Source organism: Ascidia mentula, chromosome 3 (assembly GCF_947561715.1).
Source record: "Ascidia mentula chromosome 3, kaAscMent1.1, whole genome shotgun sequence".
Taxonomy (NCBI): domain Eukaryota; kingdom Metazoa; phylum Chordata; class Ascidiacea; order Phlebobranchia; family Ascidiidae; genus Ascidia; species Ascidia mentula.
Genome location: NC_138568.1, coordinates 12014372 through 12029338, shown reverse-complemented (window position 1 = coordinate 12029338; position 14967 = coordinate 12014372). Strand labels below are relative to the sequence as shown.

The 14967-nt window shown below is 35.9% G+C and overlaps 1 long non-coding RNA gene across 1 annotated transcript; it reads right to left on the bottom strand.

Annotated features, from left to right (window-relative positions):
- Window positions 1-3884: 3884 nt before the first annotated feature.
- LOC145895226 (uncharacterized) lies at window positions 3885-5054 on the bottom strand. The gene is made up of 3 exons (XR_014401604.1): window positions 4488-5054; window positions 4346-4398; window positions 3885-4101 (listed from the first exon to the last, which is right to left on the bottom strand). It is a non-coding gene; the product is annotated as an uncharacterized LOC145895226 (long non-coding RNA).
- Between the last annotated feature and the right edge of the window lie 9913 nt (window positions 5055-14967).

Below are 14967 nucleotides of genomic sequence, written 5' to 3'. Positions count from 1 at the left end.
AGTTACATACGTTGTGCAACCGCAAACGCAAAACTGGAGTATCAGCGTTTTCCACTGTATAATAAAGCTTGTACTGAAAAAAAATAGTTTTTTACCGAAAAGTCGTATACTGCAAAATGGACAAGTGCTGAAATCGCATGGTTAAATACGTTGTGCAACCGCAAACTCAGTACTGGAGTATCAGCGTTTTCCAATGCATAATAAAGCTTGTACTGAAGAAAAATATTTTTTATCGAAAAGTCATATACTGCAAAATGGACAAGTGCTGAAAGCGCATAGTTACATACGTTGTGCAACCGCAAACTCAGTACTGGAGTATCAGCGTTTTCCACTGTATAATAAAGCTTGTACTGAAAAAAAATATTTTTTATCGAAAAGTCATATACTGCAAAATGGACAAGTGCTGAAAGCGCATAGTTACATACGTTGTGCAACCGCAAACGCAATACTGGAGTATCAGCGTTTTCCACTGTATAATAAAGCTTGTACTAAAAAAAAATATTTTTTATCGAAAAGTCATATACTGCAAAATGGACAAGTGCTGAAATCGCATAGTTACATACGTTGTGCAACCATAACTCATTTCTGGAGTATCAGCGTTTTCCACTGTATAATAAAGCTTGTACAGAAAAAAAACTATTTTTTATCGAAAAGTCATATACTGCAAAATGGACAAGTGCTGAAATCGCATAGTTACATACGTTGTGCAACCGCAAACTCAGTACTGGAGTATCAGCCTTTTCCACTGTATAATAAAGCTTGTACTGAAAAAAAATATTTTTTATCGAAAAGTCATATACTGCAAAATGGACAAGTGCTGAAATCGCATAGTTACATACGTTGTGCAACCGCAAACTCAGTACTGGATTATCAGCGTTTCCCACTGTATAATAAAGCTTGTACAGAAAAAAAACTATTTTTTATCGAAAAGTCATATACTGCAAAATGGACAAGTGCTGAAATCGCATAGTTACATACGTTGTGCAACCGCAAACTCAGTACTGGATTATCAGCGTTTCCCACTGTATAATAAAGCTTGTACAGAAAAAAAACTATTTTTTATCGAAAAGTCGATTCTATTTGAATAAGGTACTAGCCTAGGCATTAGAATAAGGCTGCTGATGACCTGATGTTACAAGGAAATGTCAAAATATTCTCCAAAAAAGATGTCTGGTCTCACCCTCACCGCAAAATTGGACCATGTCTTTGATCAACTGCAGCAAAACAAGGCTCAGGTCACTGAGAAATTTGGTCTACTTCTAACAGAACTTCAATCAATCCGGGAAAGCCAAAATTTTCTTTCAAAAAAATTTGATGCAATTGAAAAAAGACTAAATCACACTGAAGAGGAACTAAAAATAACAAAGAAAGAAAATATCAAACTTAAAGAAGACATAAAACACTTGAAAACTAGCATAGCTTCATACTCGGGACAACTCAATGAACTTGAGCAATATGGTCGAAGAGATTGCCTCGAAATTAAAGGCATTCCCTACAACAAGGAAGAGTGCACGGATGAGATTGTGGTCTCTGTGGCAAAAAAAACTGGTATTAACATCACAAAAAATGACATCAGCATTTCGCACCGTTTGCCATCACGCCAAAGCAACACACAACAACCGCCCACAATTATTGCAAAATTTTTGTCAAGAAAAACACGTGATGACCTGTACATGAATAGAAAAAAGCTACACAAGATAAACATGGACCATCAAGCTACAAAAATATACATCAATGAAAGTCTAACAAAAATAAACAGGAAAATCTTCAATACTTGCCTTGCGTTCAAAAGAAATGAAGGATACAAATTTATCTGGACGAAAAATGGATCAACACTGTTAAAAAAGGATGAAGGAACTTCAGCAATTTGGATAAAAAATGAAGATGATCTCAAGAAATTCAAGATTCCAAACATCGAAAGAGGTACTGAATCCAACTGAATTGTTACTATACAATCCCAAGGATGTCTTTGAGCTATAAAACAATCAATGTTGTTATATTTGCATATTATTTTAGATAAAAAACCACCAATATGACTACAAATACGAGTCCTTGTAAATATTACTCTATGCAAGAATTTGTAAAAACATCACAGTGTATAGGCCAAAAAGATTTTTGTGTGACACATTTCAATGTAAGGAGCTTACCACACAACCTAGACACACTTGAAACATTCACCAACATGTGCATCGAATTACCCCATATAATTGGCATTTCTGAAACAAGGCTAAAAAATAGTACTGCAACCAATACTACTTTGAATGGTTATGACTTTTTGGGGGAAAACTCCTTGACAAATGCGGGTGGCGTTGGTTTTTACATTAAAAGGCCACTAGTTTACCGCAAAAATGACACATACAAAATATACATGCCACGTTGTGAAAACTTGTGGATTGAGTTGGATCTGAAACAAAATAATCAAAACAAAACCATTATAATTGGAGTAATATATCGCCACCCAGATCAATCTATATCACCCTTCACATCACAATTGGAAAACACCTTGCATAAACTGAACAAAAACAACACATTATTTTATATTCTCGGAGACTTAAACATAGACCTTTTAAAAAACACTCCTCAAATACAAGAATATACATTAATGTTAACAGCACTTAACAGCACAATAATAATCGACAAAGCATCTCACACTGCCCCTTCACAGAAACAATCCTGTTTAGATCACATTTACACTAACAACACCAAAAATGTTATCACATCCGGTTTAGTTACTTTTGATATATCAGACCACTTGCCAATATTTGCTATTACACACAACCTACAACCAACAGACTCACCACACCCCAAAGTAATACGAAATTACTCAAAGTTTGATGCAGACAAATTTTTGCTCACCATTTCAAACAAAGCAAGCACCATCTGGAATCAAACTGATATAAGCCAGCAAATGGCAACTTTTATCCAAATTTTTCAAAGTGCTGTAGAAGAGCAGGCCCCATATACAACTTTATCAACCAGGCGCAAGGCAAATCCTTGGCTTACCAAAGGTATCCTGAAATCAATAAAACATAAAAATAAACTTTACAAAAAATACATCCAACAAAAAATCAATGCAATGAAATACAAATCATATTCAAGCAAGCTAAAATCAACTATACGAGCAGCAAAGAGAAACTACTACAAAGTCATGTTTGAACACAACAAATCAAGTCCAAAACAAACATGGAAACTTATCAATAAAGTAACTACAAACAACATCAAAGGGAAAACACACATATCACAAATTACTACAACAAATGGTACAGTGACAAATGACCCATTGATCATGGCAAATACGTTCAATACTTTTTTCACCAGCATTGGAAAAGATATGGCGCTTCTTGTCCCCCCAACATCTAAATCACCAGCAGAATACCTCACAAATGGCCCGTCATCATCATTCTTTTTTTACACCATAGAAATAAATGAAGTTTTCAATACTATTGTACAGTTAGATTCAAGTAAATCACCTGGTCCCTATGACATGCCCATAAAACTAGTAAAACTAGCAGCACCAGTCATCTCTCCAATTCTTTGCATGTTGTTTAATTGTTGCATTCAAACAGCAAGTTACCCAAGTTGCCTTAAACTGTCTCAAATATCACCATTGTTCAAGGGCGGGGACCAAAAAAATGTCAACAACTACAGACCGATATTGCTTATACCAGTTTTTGCCAAAATTTTTGAAATAATTATACACAAAAGAGTTACCGAGTACTTAACAAAATTTGACCTTCTGACCAAATTTCAAAATGGATTTAGGCCTGGCCATTCCACAGATTTGACAGTCGCACAAATTTATGAGCATATAGCTAATTCCACAGATCACAAAGAAAAAACATGCGCAATTTTCCTGGATTTATCAAAGGCATTTGATACCGTCAACCACGAAATCATCCTGCAAAAATTGGAGTTTTATGGATTCCGGGGAAAAATTAAAAGCTTTTTTGAAAACTACCTCACTGGCAGGCAACAATACACTAAAATTTGCAATTCCCGCTCCAATGTCTGTAACGTGGAATGTGGTGTGCCCCAGGGATCTCCTCTAGGACCACTTCTGTTTCTCATTTATGTAAATGATTTGCCTTGCGCCTCCTCATTCTGCACAAGATTATTCGCAGATGACACATGTCTCATCAAGTCGTGCAAAAATGTAAGGGATTTAGAAAAGGCTGCAAATATCGAACTAGATAAGGTTAATACATGGCTTAATTCGAACAAACTAACAGTTAACTGCAAAAAAACCACATTCATGCTCTTCGCAAACAGCAAAAAGACAAACAATACGGATTTTACCCTTAAGATTAATGACACCACACTAGAGCAAGTCAAGACCACAAAGTACCTTGGTGTACATATTGATGATACACTGTCATGGGCCCCACATGTTAACTCAACCTGCAAAAAAATTGCAAAAAGCGTTGCAATTCTTTACAAGCTGAAGCACATCATAGGACAGTGTACATTACAAACAGTGTATCACGCACTTGTTCATTCGCATTTGTCTTATGGCCTTTTGGCGTGGGGTTTTGTTTGCCCATCATTGTTACATCCAGTGGTGGTCCTGCAAAATAGAGCGCTTCGCATAATAACAAACAGTCCCTTTCGCACCCACACCTATCAACTGTACATTAAAGCACAAATTCTTCCAGTCAATCTACAGCACAAGCTGCAACTTGGTAAATTTGCTTACAATTACAAAAATCATCGTCTACCCGCAGCCTTTAAGGACTACTTTACCCCATTAGCAAACATTCACACCCACATAACACGATGTCAAACCACACATCAATATTATCTCCCACGTGTTTTCACTGAACTAGGTAAAAAAACTATAAAATACCAAGGCGCAGAAATATGGAATAACATCCCGCAAAACATTAAAAGCTTTAGCTTAAAAGGGTTTCTTAAAGCACTAAAATTACACTTTCTTCACTTATATGCCAATGCTGCACAGCTGTAGAGATGACCACGTGCGATGTAAACACCCGCAGGAATGTTTTGATGCGATAGGGCGCAATTTAGCAAAAAATCACAACGTCACTTCACCGCCGGCCTAATTGGTAATTGCCCTTGACATATGCAAATGGTAAAATTCACAACGATTCATTCTTATTTATATTGTATCTTTTAGTTTTGTAACATGCGCAATACTTACTGATTGTCTTTTCTCTGTTCGTGTTATTTTTGTACTTCTTTGTTTATGTAATGCAGAATGATTGTTGATTAAATGTTCCTTGCCTCATCAATGTCATTGCGTACAACCGCGTAAATCTTTTGCAACCTCGAAACAACCCAGGGGCGGTTTCAAATAACCAATTGAGGTTTCTACCGTCCCTTCATCTAATCCCAACTGGATCATTCATTGTGTTTTACTGTTCCGCATTTTATTTTCGCGGATTATGATGTAAATAAACTGAATTGAATTGAATTGAATTGCAAAATGGACAAGTGCTGAAATCGCATAGTTACATACGTTGTGCAACCGCAAAAGCAATACTGGAGTACTAGCGTTTTCCACTGTATAATAAAGCTTGTACTAAAAAAAAATATTTTTTACCGAAAAGTCGTATACTGCAAAATGGACAAGTGCTGAAATCGCATAGTTACATACGTTGTGCAACCGCAAACGCAATACTGGAGTATCAGCCTTTTCCACTGTATAATAAAGCTTGTACTAAAAAAAAATATTTTTTATCGAAAAGTCATATACTGCAAAATGGACAAGTGCTGAAAGCGCATAGTTACATACGTTGTGCAACCGCAAACGCAAAACTGGAGTATCAGCGTTTTCCACTGTATAATAAAGCTTGTACTGAAAAAAAATATTTTTTATCGAAAAGTCATATACTGCAAAATGGACAAGTGCTGAAAGCTCATAGTTACATACGTTGTGCAACCGCAAACGGAAAACTGGAGTATCAGCGTTTTCCACTGTATAATAAAGCTTGTACTGAAAAAAAATATTTTTTATCGAAAAGTCATATACTGCAAAATGGACAAGTGCTGAAATCGCATAGTTACATACGTTGTGCAACCGCAAACGCAATACTGGAGTATCAGCGTTTTCCACTGTATAATAAAGCTTGTACTGAAAAAAAATATTTTTTATCGAAAAGTCATATACTGCAAAATGGACAAGTGCTGAAATCGCATAGTTACATACGTTGTGCAACCGCAAACTCAGTACTGGAGTATCAGCGTTTCCCACTGTATAATAAAGCTTGTACAGAAAAAAAACTATTTTTTATCGAAAAGTCATATACTGCAAAATGGACAAGTGCTGAAATCGCATAGTTACATACGTTGTGCAACCGCAAAAGCAATACTGGAGTACTAGCGTTTTCCACTGTATAATAAAGCTTGTACTAAAAAAAAATATTTTTTACCGAAAAGTCGTATACTGCAAAATGGACAAGTGCTGAAATCGCATGGTTACATACGTTGTGCAACCGCAAACGCAAAACTGGAGTATCAGCCTTTTCCACTGTATAATAAAGCTTGTAATGAAAAAAAATATTTTTTATCGAAAAGTCATATACTGCAAAATGGACAAGTGCTGAAATCGCATAGTTACATACGTTGTGCAACCGCAAACTCAGTACTGGAGTATCAGCGTTTTCCACTGTATAATAAAGCTTGTACAGAAAAAAAACTATTTTTTATCGAAAAGTCATATACTGCAAAATGGACAAGTGCTGAAATCGCATAGTTACATACGTTGTGCAACCGCAAAAGCAATACTGGAGTACCAGCGTTTTCCACTGTATTATAAAGCTTGTACTAAAAAAAAATATTTTTTACTGAAAAGTCGTATACTGCAAAATGGACAAGTGCTGAAATCGCATGGTTACATACGTTGTGCAACCGCAAACTCAGTACTGGAGTATCAGCGTTTTCCACTGTATAATAAAGCTTGTACTAAAAAAAAATATTTTTTTTCGAAAAGTCATATACTGCAAAATGGACAAGTGCTGAAAGCGCATAGTTACATACGTTGTGCAACCGCAAACGCAAATTCAATTCAATTCAGTTTATTTACATCATAATCCGCGAAAATAAAATGCGGAACAGTAAAACACAATGAATGATCCGGTTGGGATTAGATGAAGGGACGGTAGAAACCTCAATTGGTTATTTGAAACCGCCCCTGGGTTGTTTCGAGGTTGCAAAAGATTTACGCGGTTGTACGCAATGACATTGATGAGGCAAGGAACATTTAATCAACAATCATTCTGCATTACAATAAACAAAGAAGTACAAAAATAACACGAAACAGAGAAAAGACAATCAGTAAGTATTGCGCATGTTACAAAACTAAAAGATACAATATAAATAAGAATGAATCGTTGTGAATTTTACCATTTGCATATGTCAAGGGCAATTACCAATTAGGCCGGCGGTGAAGTGACGTTGTGATTTTTTGCTAAATTGCGCCCTATCGCATCAAAACATTCCTGCGGGTGTTTACATCGCACGTGGTCATCTCTACAGCTGTGCAGCATTGGCATATAAGTGAAGAAAGTGTAATTTTAGTGCTTTAAGAAACCCTTTTAAGCTAAAGCTTTTAATGTTTTGCGGGATGTTATTCCATATTTCTGCGCCTTGGTATTTTATAGTTTTTTTACCTAGTTCAGTGAAAACACGTGGGAGATAATATTGATGTGTGGTTTGACATCGTGTTATGTGGGTGTGAATGTTTGCTAATGGGGTAAAGTAGTCCTTAAAGGCTGCGGGTAGACGATGATTTTTGTAATTGTAAGCAAATTTACCAAGTTGCAGCTTGTGCTGTAGATTGACTGGAAGAATTTGTGCTTTAATGTACAGTTGATAGGTGTGGGTGCGAAAGGGACTGTTTGTTATTATGCGAAGCGCTCTATTTTGCAGGACCACCACTGGATGTAACAATGATGGGCAAACAAAACCCCACGCCAAAAGGCCATAAGACAAATGCGAATGAACAAGTGCGTGATACACTGTTTGTAATGTACACTGTCCTATGATGTGCTTCAGCTTGTAAAGAATTGCAACGCTTTTTGCAATTTTTTTGCAGGTTGAGTTAACATGTGGGGCCCATGACAGTGTATCATCAATATGTACACCAAGGTACTTTGTGGTCTTGACTTGCTCTAGTGTGGTGTCATTAATCTTAAGGGTAAAATCAGTATTGTTTGTCTTTTTGCTGTTTGCGAAGAGCATGAATGTGGTTTTTTTGCAGTTAACTGTTAGTTTGTTCGAATTGAGCCATGTATTAACCTTGTCTAGTTCGATATTTGCAGCCTTTTCTAAATCCCTTACATTTTTGCACGACTTGATGAGACATGTGTCATCTGCGAATAATCTTGTGCAGAATGAGGAGGCGCAAGGCAAATCATTTACATAAATGAGAAACAGAAGTGGTCCTAGAGGAGATCCCTGGGGCACACCACATTCCACGTTACAGACATTGGAGCGGGAATTGCAAATTTTTGTGTATTGTTGCCTGCCAGTGAGGTAGTTTTCAAAAAAGCTTTTAATTTTTCCCCGGAATCCATAAAACTCCAATTTTTGCAGGATGATTTCGTGGTTGACGGTATCAAATGCCTTTGATAAATCCAGGAAAATTGCGCATGTTTTTTCTTTGTGATCTGTGGAATTAGCTATATGCTCATAAATTTGTGCGACTGTCAAATCTGTGGAATGGCCAGGCCTAAATCCATTTTGAAATTTGGTCAGAAGGTCAAATTTTGTTAAGTACTCGGTAACTCTTTTGTGTATAATTATTTCAAAAATTTTGGCAAAAACTGGTATAAGCGATATCGGTCTGTAGTTGTTGACATTTTTTTGGTCCCCGCCCTTGAACAATGGTGATATTTGAGACAGTTTAAGGCAACTTGGGTAACTTGCTGTTTGAATGCAACAATTAAACAACATGCAAAGAATTGGAGAGATGACTGGTGCTGCTAGTTTTACTAGTTTTATGGGCATGTCATAGGGACCAGGTGATTTACTTGAATCTAACTGTACAATAGTATTGAAAACTTCATTTATTTCTATGGTGTAAAAAAAGAATGATGATGACGGGCCATTTGTGAGGTATTCTGCTGGTGATTTAGATGTTGGGGGGACAAGAAGCGCCATATCTTTTCCAATGCTGGTGAAAAAAGTATTGAACGTATTTGCCATGATCAATGGGTCATTTGTCACTGTACCATTTGTTGTAGTAATTTGTGATATGTGTGTTTTCCCTTTGATGTTGTTTGTAGTTACTTTATTGATAAGTTTCCATGTTTGTTTTGGACTTGATTTGTTGTGTTCAAACATGACTTTGTAGTAGTTTCTCTTTGCTGCTCGTATGGTTGATTTTAGCTTGCTTGAATATGATTTGTATTTCATTGCATTGATTTTTTGTTGGATGTATTTTTTGTAAAGTTTATTTTTATGTTTTATTGATTTCAGGATACCTTTGGTAAGCCAAGGATTTGCCTTGCGCCTGGTTGATAAAGTTGTATATGGGGCCTGCTCTTCTACAGCACTTTGAAAAATTTGGATAAAAGTTACCATTTTCTGGCTTATATCAGTTTGATTCCAGATGGTGCTTGCTTTGTTTGAAATGGTGAGCAAAAATTTGTCTGCATCAAACTTTGAGTAATTTCGTATTACTTTGGGGTGTGGTGAGTCTGTTGGTTGTAGGTTGTGTGTAATAGCAAATATTGGCAAGTGGTCTGATATATCAAAAGTAACTAAACCGGATGTGATAACATTTTTGGTGTTGTTAGTGTAAATGTGATCTAAACAGGATTGTTTCTGTGAAGGGGCAATGTGAGATGCTTTGTCGATTATTATTGTGCTGTTAAGTGCTGTTAACATTAATGTATATTCTTGTATTTGAGGAGTGTTTTTTAAAAGGTCTATGTTTAAGTCTCCGAGAATATAAAATAATGTGTTGTTTTTGTTCAGTTTATGCAAGGTGTTTTCCAATTGTGATGTGAAGGGTGATATAGATTGATCTGGGTGGCGATATATTACTCCAATTATAATGGTTTTGTTTTGATTATTTTGTTTCAGATCCAACTCAATCCACAAGTTTTCACAACGTGGCATGTATATTTTGTATGTGTCATTTTTGCGGTAAACTAGTGGCCTTTTAATGTAAAAACCTGGAGTATCAGCGTTTTCCACTGTATAATAAAGCTTGTACTGAAAAAAAATATTTTTTATCGAAAAGTCATATACTGCAAAATGGACAAGTGCTGAAAGCGCATAGTTACATACGTTGTGCAACCGCAAACGCAAAACTGGAGTATCAGCGTTTTCCACTGTATAATAAAGCTTGTACTGAAAAAAAATATTTTTTATCGAAAAGTCATATACTGCAAAATGGACAAGTGCTGAAAGCGCATAGTTACATACGTTGTGCAACCGCAAACGCAAAACTGGAGTATCAGCGTTTTCCACTGTATAATAAAGCTTGTACTGAAAAAAAATATTTTTTATCGAAAAGTCATATACTGCAAAATGGACAAGTGCTGAAATCGCATAGTTACATACGTTGTGCAACCGCAAACTCAGTACTGGAGTATCAGCGTTTTCCACTGTATAATAAAGCTTGTACAGAAAAAAAACTATTTTTTATCGAAAAGTCATATACTGCAAAATGGGCAAGTGCTGAAATCGCATAGTTACATACGTTGTGCAACCGCAAACGCAAAACTGGAGTGTCAGCGTTTTCCACTGTATAATAAAGCTTGTACTGAAAAAAAATATTTTTTACCGAAAAGTCGTATACTGCAAAATGGACAAGTGCTGAAATCGCATGGTTACATACGTTGTGCAACCGCAAACTCAGTACTGGAGTATCAGCGTTTTCCACTGCATAATAAAGCTTGTACTGAAGAAAAATATTTTTTATCGAAAAGTCATATACTGCAAAATGGACAAGTGCTGAAAGCGCATAGTTACATACGTTGCGCAACCGCAAACGCAATACTGGAGTATCAGCGTTTTCCACTGTATAATAAAGCTTGCACTAAAAAAAAATATTTTTTACCGAAAAGTCATATACTGCAAAATGGACAAGTGCTGAAATCGCATGGTTACATACGTTGTGCAACCGCAAACTCAGTACTGGAGTATCAGCGTTTTCCACTGTATAATAAAGCTTGTACTGAAAAAAAATATTTTTTATCGAAAAGTCATATACTGCAAAATGGACAAGTGCTGAAATCGCATAGTTACATACGTTGTGCAACCGCAAAAGCAATACTGGAGTACCAGCGTTTTCCACTTCATAATAAAGCTTGTAATGAAAAAAAATATTTTTTATCGAAAAGTCATATACTGCAATATAGACAAGTGCTGAAAGCGCATAGTTACATACGTTGTGCAACCGCAAACGCAATACTGGAGTATCAGCCTTTTCCACTGTATAATAAAGCTTGTAATGAAAAAAAATATTTTTTATCGAAAAGTCATATACTGCAAAATGGACAAGTGCTGAAATCGCATAGTTACATACGTTGTGCAACCGCAAACTCAGTACTGGAGTATCAGCGTTTTCCACTGTATAATAAAGCTTGTACAGAAAAAAAACTATTTTTTATCGAAAAGTCATATACTGCAAAATGGACAGGTGCTGAAATCGCATAGTTACATACGTTGTGCAACCGCAAAAGCAATACTGGAGTACCAGCGTTTTCCACTGTATTATAAAGCTTGTACTAAAAAAAAATATTTTTTACTGAAAAGTCGTATACTGCAAAATGGACAAGTGCTGAAATCGCATGGTTACATACGTTGTGCAACCGCAAACTCAGTACTGGAGTATCAGCGTTTTCCACTGTATAATAAAGCTTGTACTAAAAAAAAATATTTTTTTTCGAAAAGTCATATACTGCAAAATGGACAAGTGCTGAAAGCGCATAGTTACATACGTTGTGCAACCGCAAACGCAAAACTGGAGTATCAGCGTTTTCCACTGTATAATAAAGCTTGTACTGAAAAAAAATATTTTTTATCGAAAAGTCATATACTGCAAAATGGACAAGTGCTGAAAGCGCATAGTTACATACGTTGTGCAAACTCAAACGCAATACTGGAGTATCAGCGTTTTCCCCTGTGTAATAAAGCTTGTACTGAAAAAAAGTATTTTTTATCGAAAAGTCATATACTGCAATATGGACAAGTGCTGAAAGCGCATAGTTGCATACGTTGTGCAACCGCAAACGCAATACTGGAGTATCAGCGTTTTCCACTGTATAATAAAGCTTGTACTGAAAAAAAATATTTTTTATCGAAAAGTCATATACTGCAAAATGGACAAGTGCTGAAATCGCATAGTTACATACGTTGTGCAACCGCAAACTCAGTACTGGAGTATCAGCGTTTCCCACTGTATAATAAAGCTTGTACAGAAAAAAAACTATTTTTTATCGAAAAGTCATATACTGCAAAATGGACAAGTGCTGAAATCGCATAGTTACATACGTTGGGCAACCGCAAAAGCAATACTGGAGTACTAGCGTTTTCCACTGTATAATAAAGCTTGTACTAAAAAAAAATATTTTTTACCGAAAAGTCGTATACTGCAAAATGGACAAGTGCTGAAATCGCATGGTTACATACGTTGTGCAACCGCAAACTCAGTACTGGAGTATCAGCGTTTTCCACTGTATAATAAAGCTTGTACTGAAAAAAAATATTTTATATCGAAAAGTCATATACTGCAAAATGGACAAGTGCTGAAATCGCATGGTTACATACGTTGTGCAACCGCAAACTCAGTACTGGAGTATCAGCGTTTTCCACTGAAAAATAAAGCTTGTACAGAAAAAAAACTATTTTTTATCGAAAAGTCATATACTGCAAAATGGACAAGTGCTGAAATCGCATGATTACATACGTTGTGCAACCGCAAAAGCAATACTGGAGTACCAGCGTTTTCCACTGTATAATAAAGCTTGTACTAAAAAAAAATATTTTTTACCGAAAAGTCGTATACTGCAAAATGGACAAGTGCTGAAATCGCATAGTTACATACGTTGTGCAACCGCAAACGCAATACTGGAGTATCAGCCTTTTCCACTGTATAATAAAGCTTGTACTAAAAAAAAATATTTTTTTTCGAAAAGTCATATACTGCAAAATGGACAAGTGCTGAAAGCGCATAGTTACATACGTTGTGCAACCGCAAACGCAAAACTGGAGTATCAGCGTTTTCCACTGTATAATAAAGCTTGTACTGAAAAAAAATATTTTTTATCGAAAAGTCATATACTGCAAAATGGACAAGTGCTGAAAGCGCATAGTTACATACGTTGTGCAACCGCAAACGCAATACTGGAGTATCAGCGTTTTCCACTGTATAATAAAGCTTGTACTGAAAAAAAATATTTTTTATCGAAAAGTCATATACTGCAAAATGGACAAGTGCTGAAATCGCATAGTTACATACGTTGTGCAACCGCAAACGCAATACTGGAATATCAGCGTTTTCCATTGTATAATAAAGCTTGTACTGAAAAAAAATATTTTTTATCGAAAAGTCATATACTGCAAAATGGACAAGTGCTGAAATCGCATAGTTACATACGTTGTGCAACCGCAAACTCAGTACTGGAGTATCAGCGTTTCCCACTGTATAATAAAGCTTGTACTGAAAAAAAACTATTTTTTATCGAAAAGTCATATACTGCAAAATGGACAAGTGCTGAAATCGCATAGTTACATACGTTGTGCAACCGCTAAAGCAATACTGGAGTACTAGCGTTTTCCACTGTATAATAAAGCTTGTACTAAAAAAAAATATTTTTTACCGAAAAGTCGTATACTGCAAAATGGACAAGTGCTGAAAGCGTATAGTTACATACGTTGTGCAACCGCAAACGCAATACTGGAGTATCAGCGTTTTCCACTGTATAATAAAGCTTGTACTAAAAAAAAAAAAATTTTTTACCGAATAGTCGTATACTGCAAAATGGACAAGTGCTGAAATCGCATGGTTACATACGTTGTGCAACCGCAAACTCAGTACTGGAGTATCAGCGTTTTCCACTGTATAATAAAGCTTGTACTGAAAAAAAATATTTTTTATCGAAAAGTCATATACTGCAAAATGGACAAGTGCTGAAAGCGCATAGTTACATACGTTGTGCAACCGCAAACTCAGTACTGGAGTATCAGCGTTTTCCACTGTATAATAAAGCTTGTACTGAAAAAAAATATTTTATATCGAAAAGTCATATACTGCAAAATGGACAAGTGCTGAAATCGCATGGTTACATACGTTGTGCAACCGCAAACTCAGTACTGGAGTATCAGCGTTTTCCACTGTATAATAAAGCTTGTACAGAAAAAAAACTATTTTTTATCGAAAAGTCATATACTGCAAAATGGACAAGTGCTGAAATCGCATGATTACATACGTTGTGCAACCGCAAAAGCAATACTGGAGTACCAGCGTTTTCCACTGTATAATAAAGCTTGTACTAAAAAAAAATATTTTTTACCGAAAAGTCGTATACTGCAAAATGGACAAGTGCTGAAATCGCATAGTTACATACGTTGTGCAACCGCAAACGCAATACTGGAGTATCAGCCTTTTCCACTGTATAATAAAGCTTGTAATGAAAAAAAATATTTTTTTCGAAAAGTCATTACTGCAAAATGGACAAGTGCTGAAATCGCATAGTTACATACGTTGTGCAACCGCAAAAGCAATACTGGAGTACCAGCGTTTTCCACTGTATAATAAAGCTTGTACTAAAAAAAAATATTTTTTACCGAAAAGTCATATACTGCAAAATGGACAAGTGCTGAAATCGCATGGTTACATACGTTGTGCAACCGCAAAAGCAATACTGGAGTACCAGCGTTTTTCACTTCATAATAAAGCTTGTAATGAAAAAAAATTTTTTTTATCGAAAAGTCATATACTGCAATATGGACAAGTGCTGAAAGCGCATAGTTACATACGTTGTGCAACCGCAA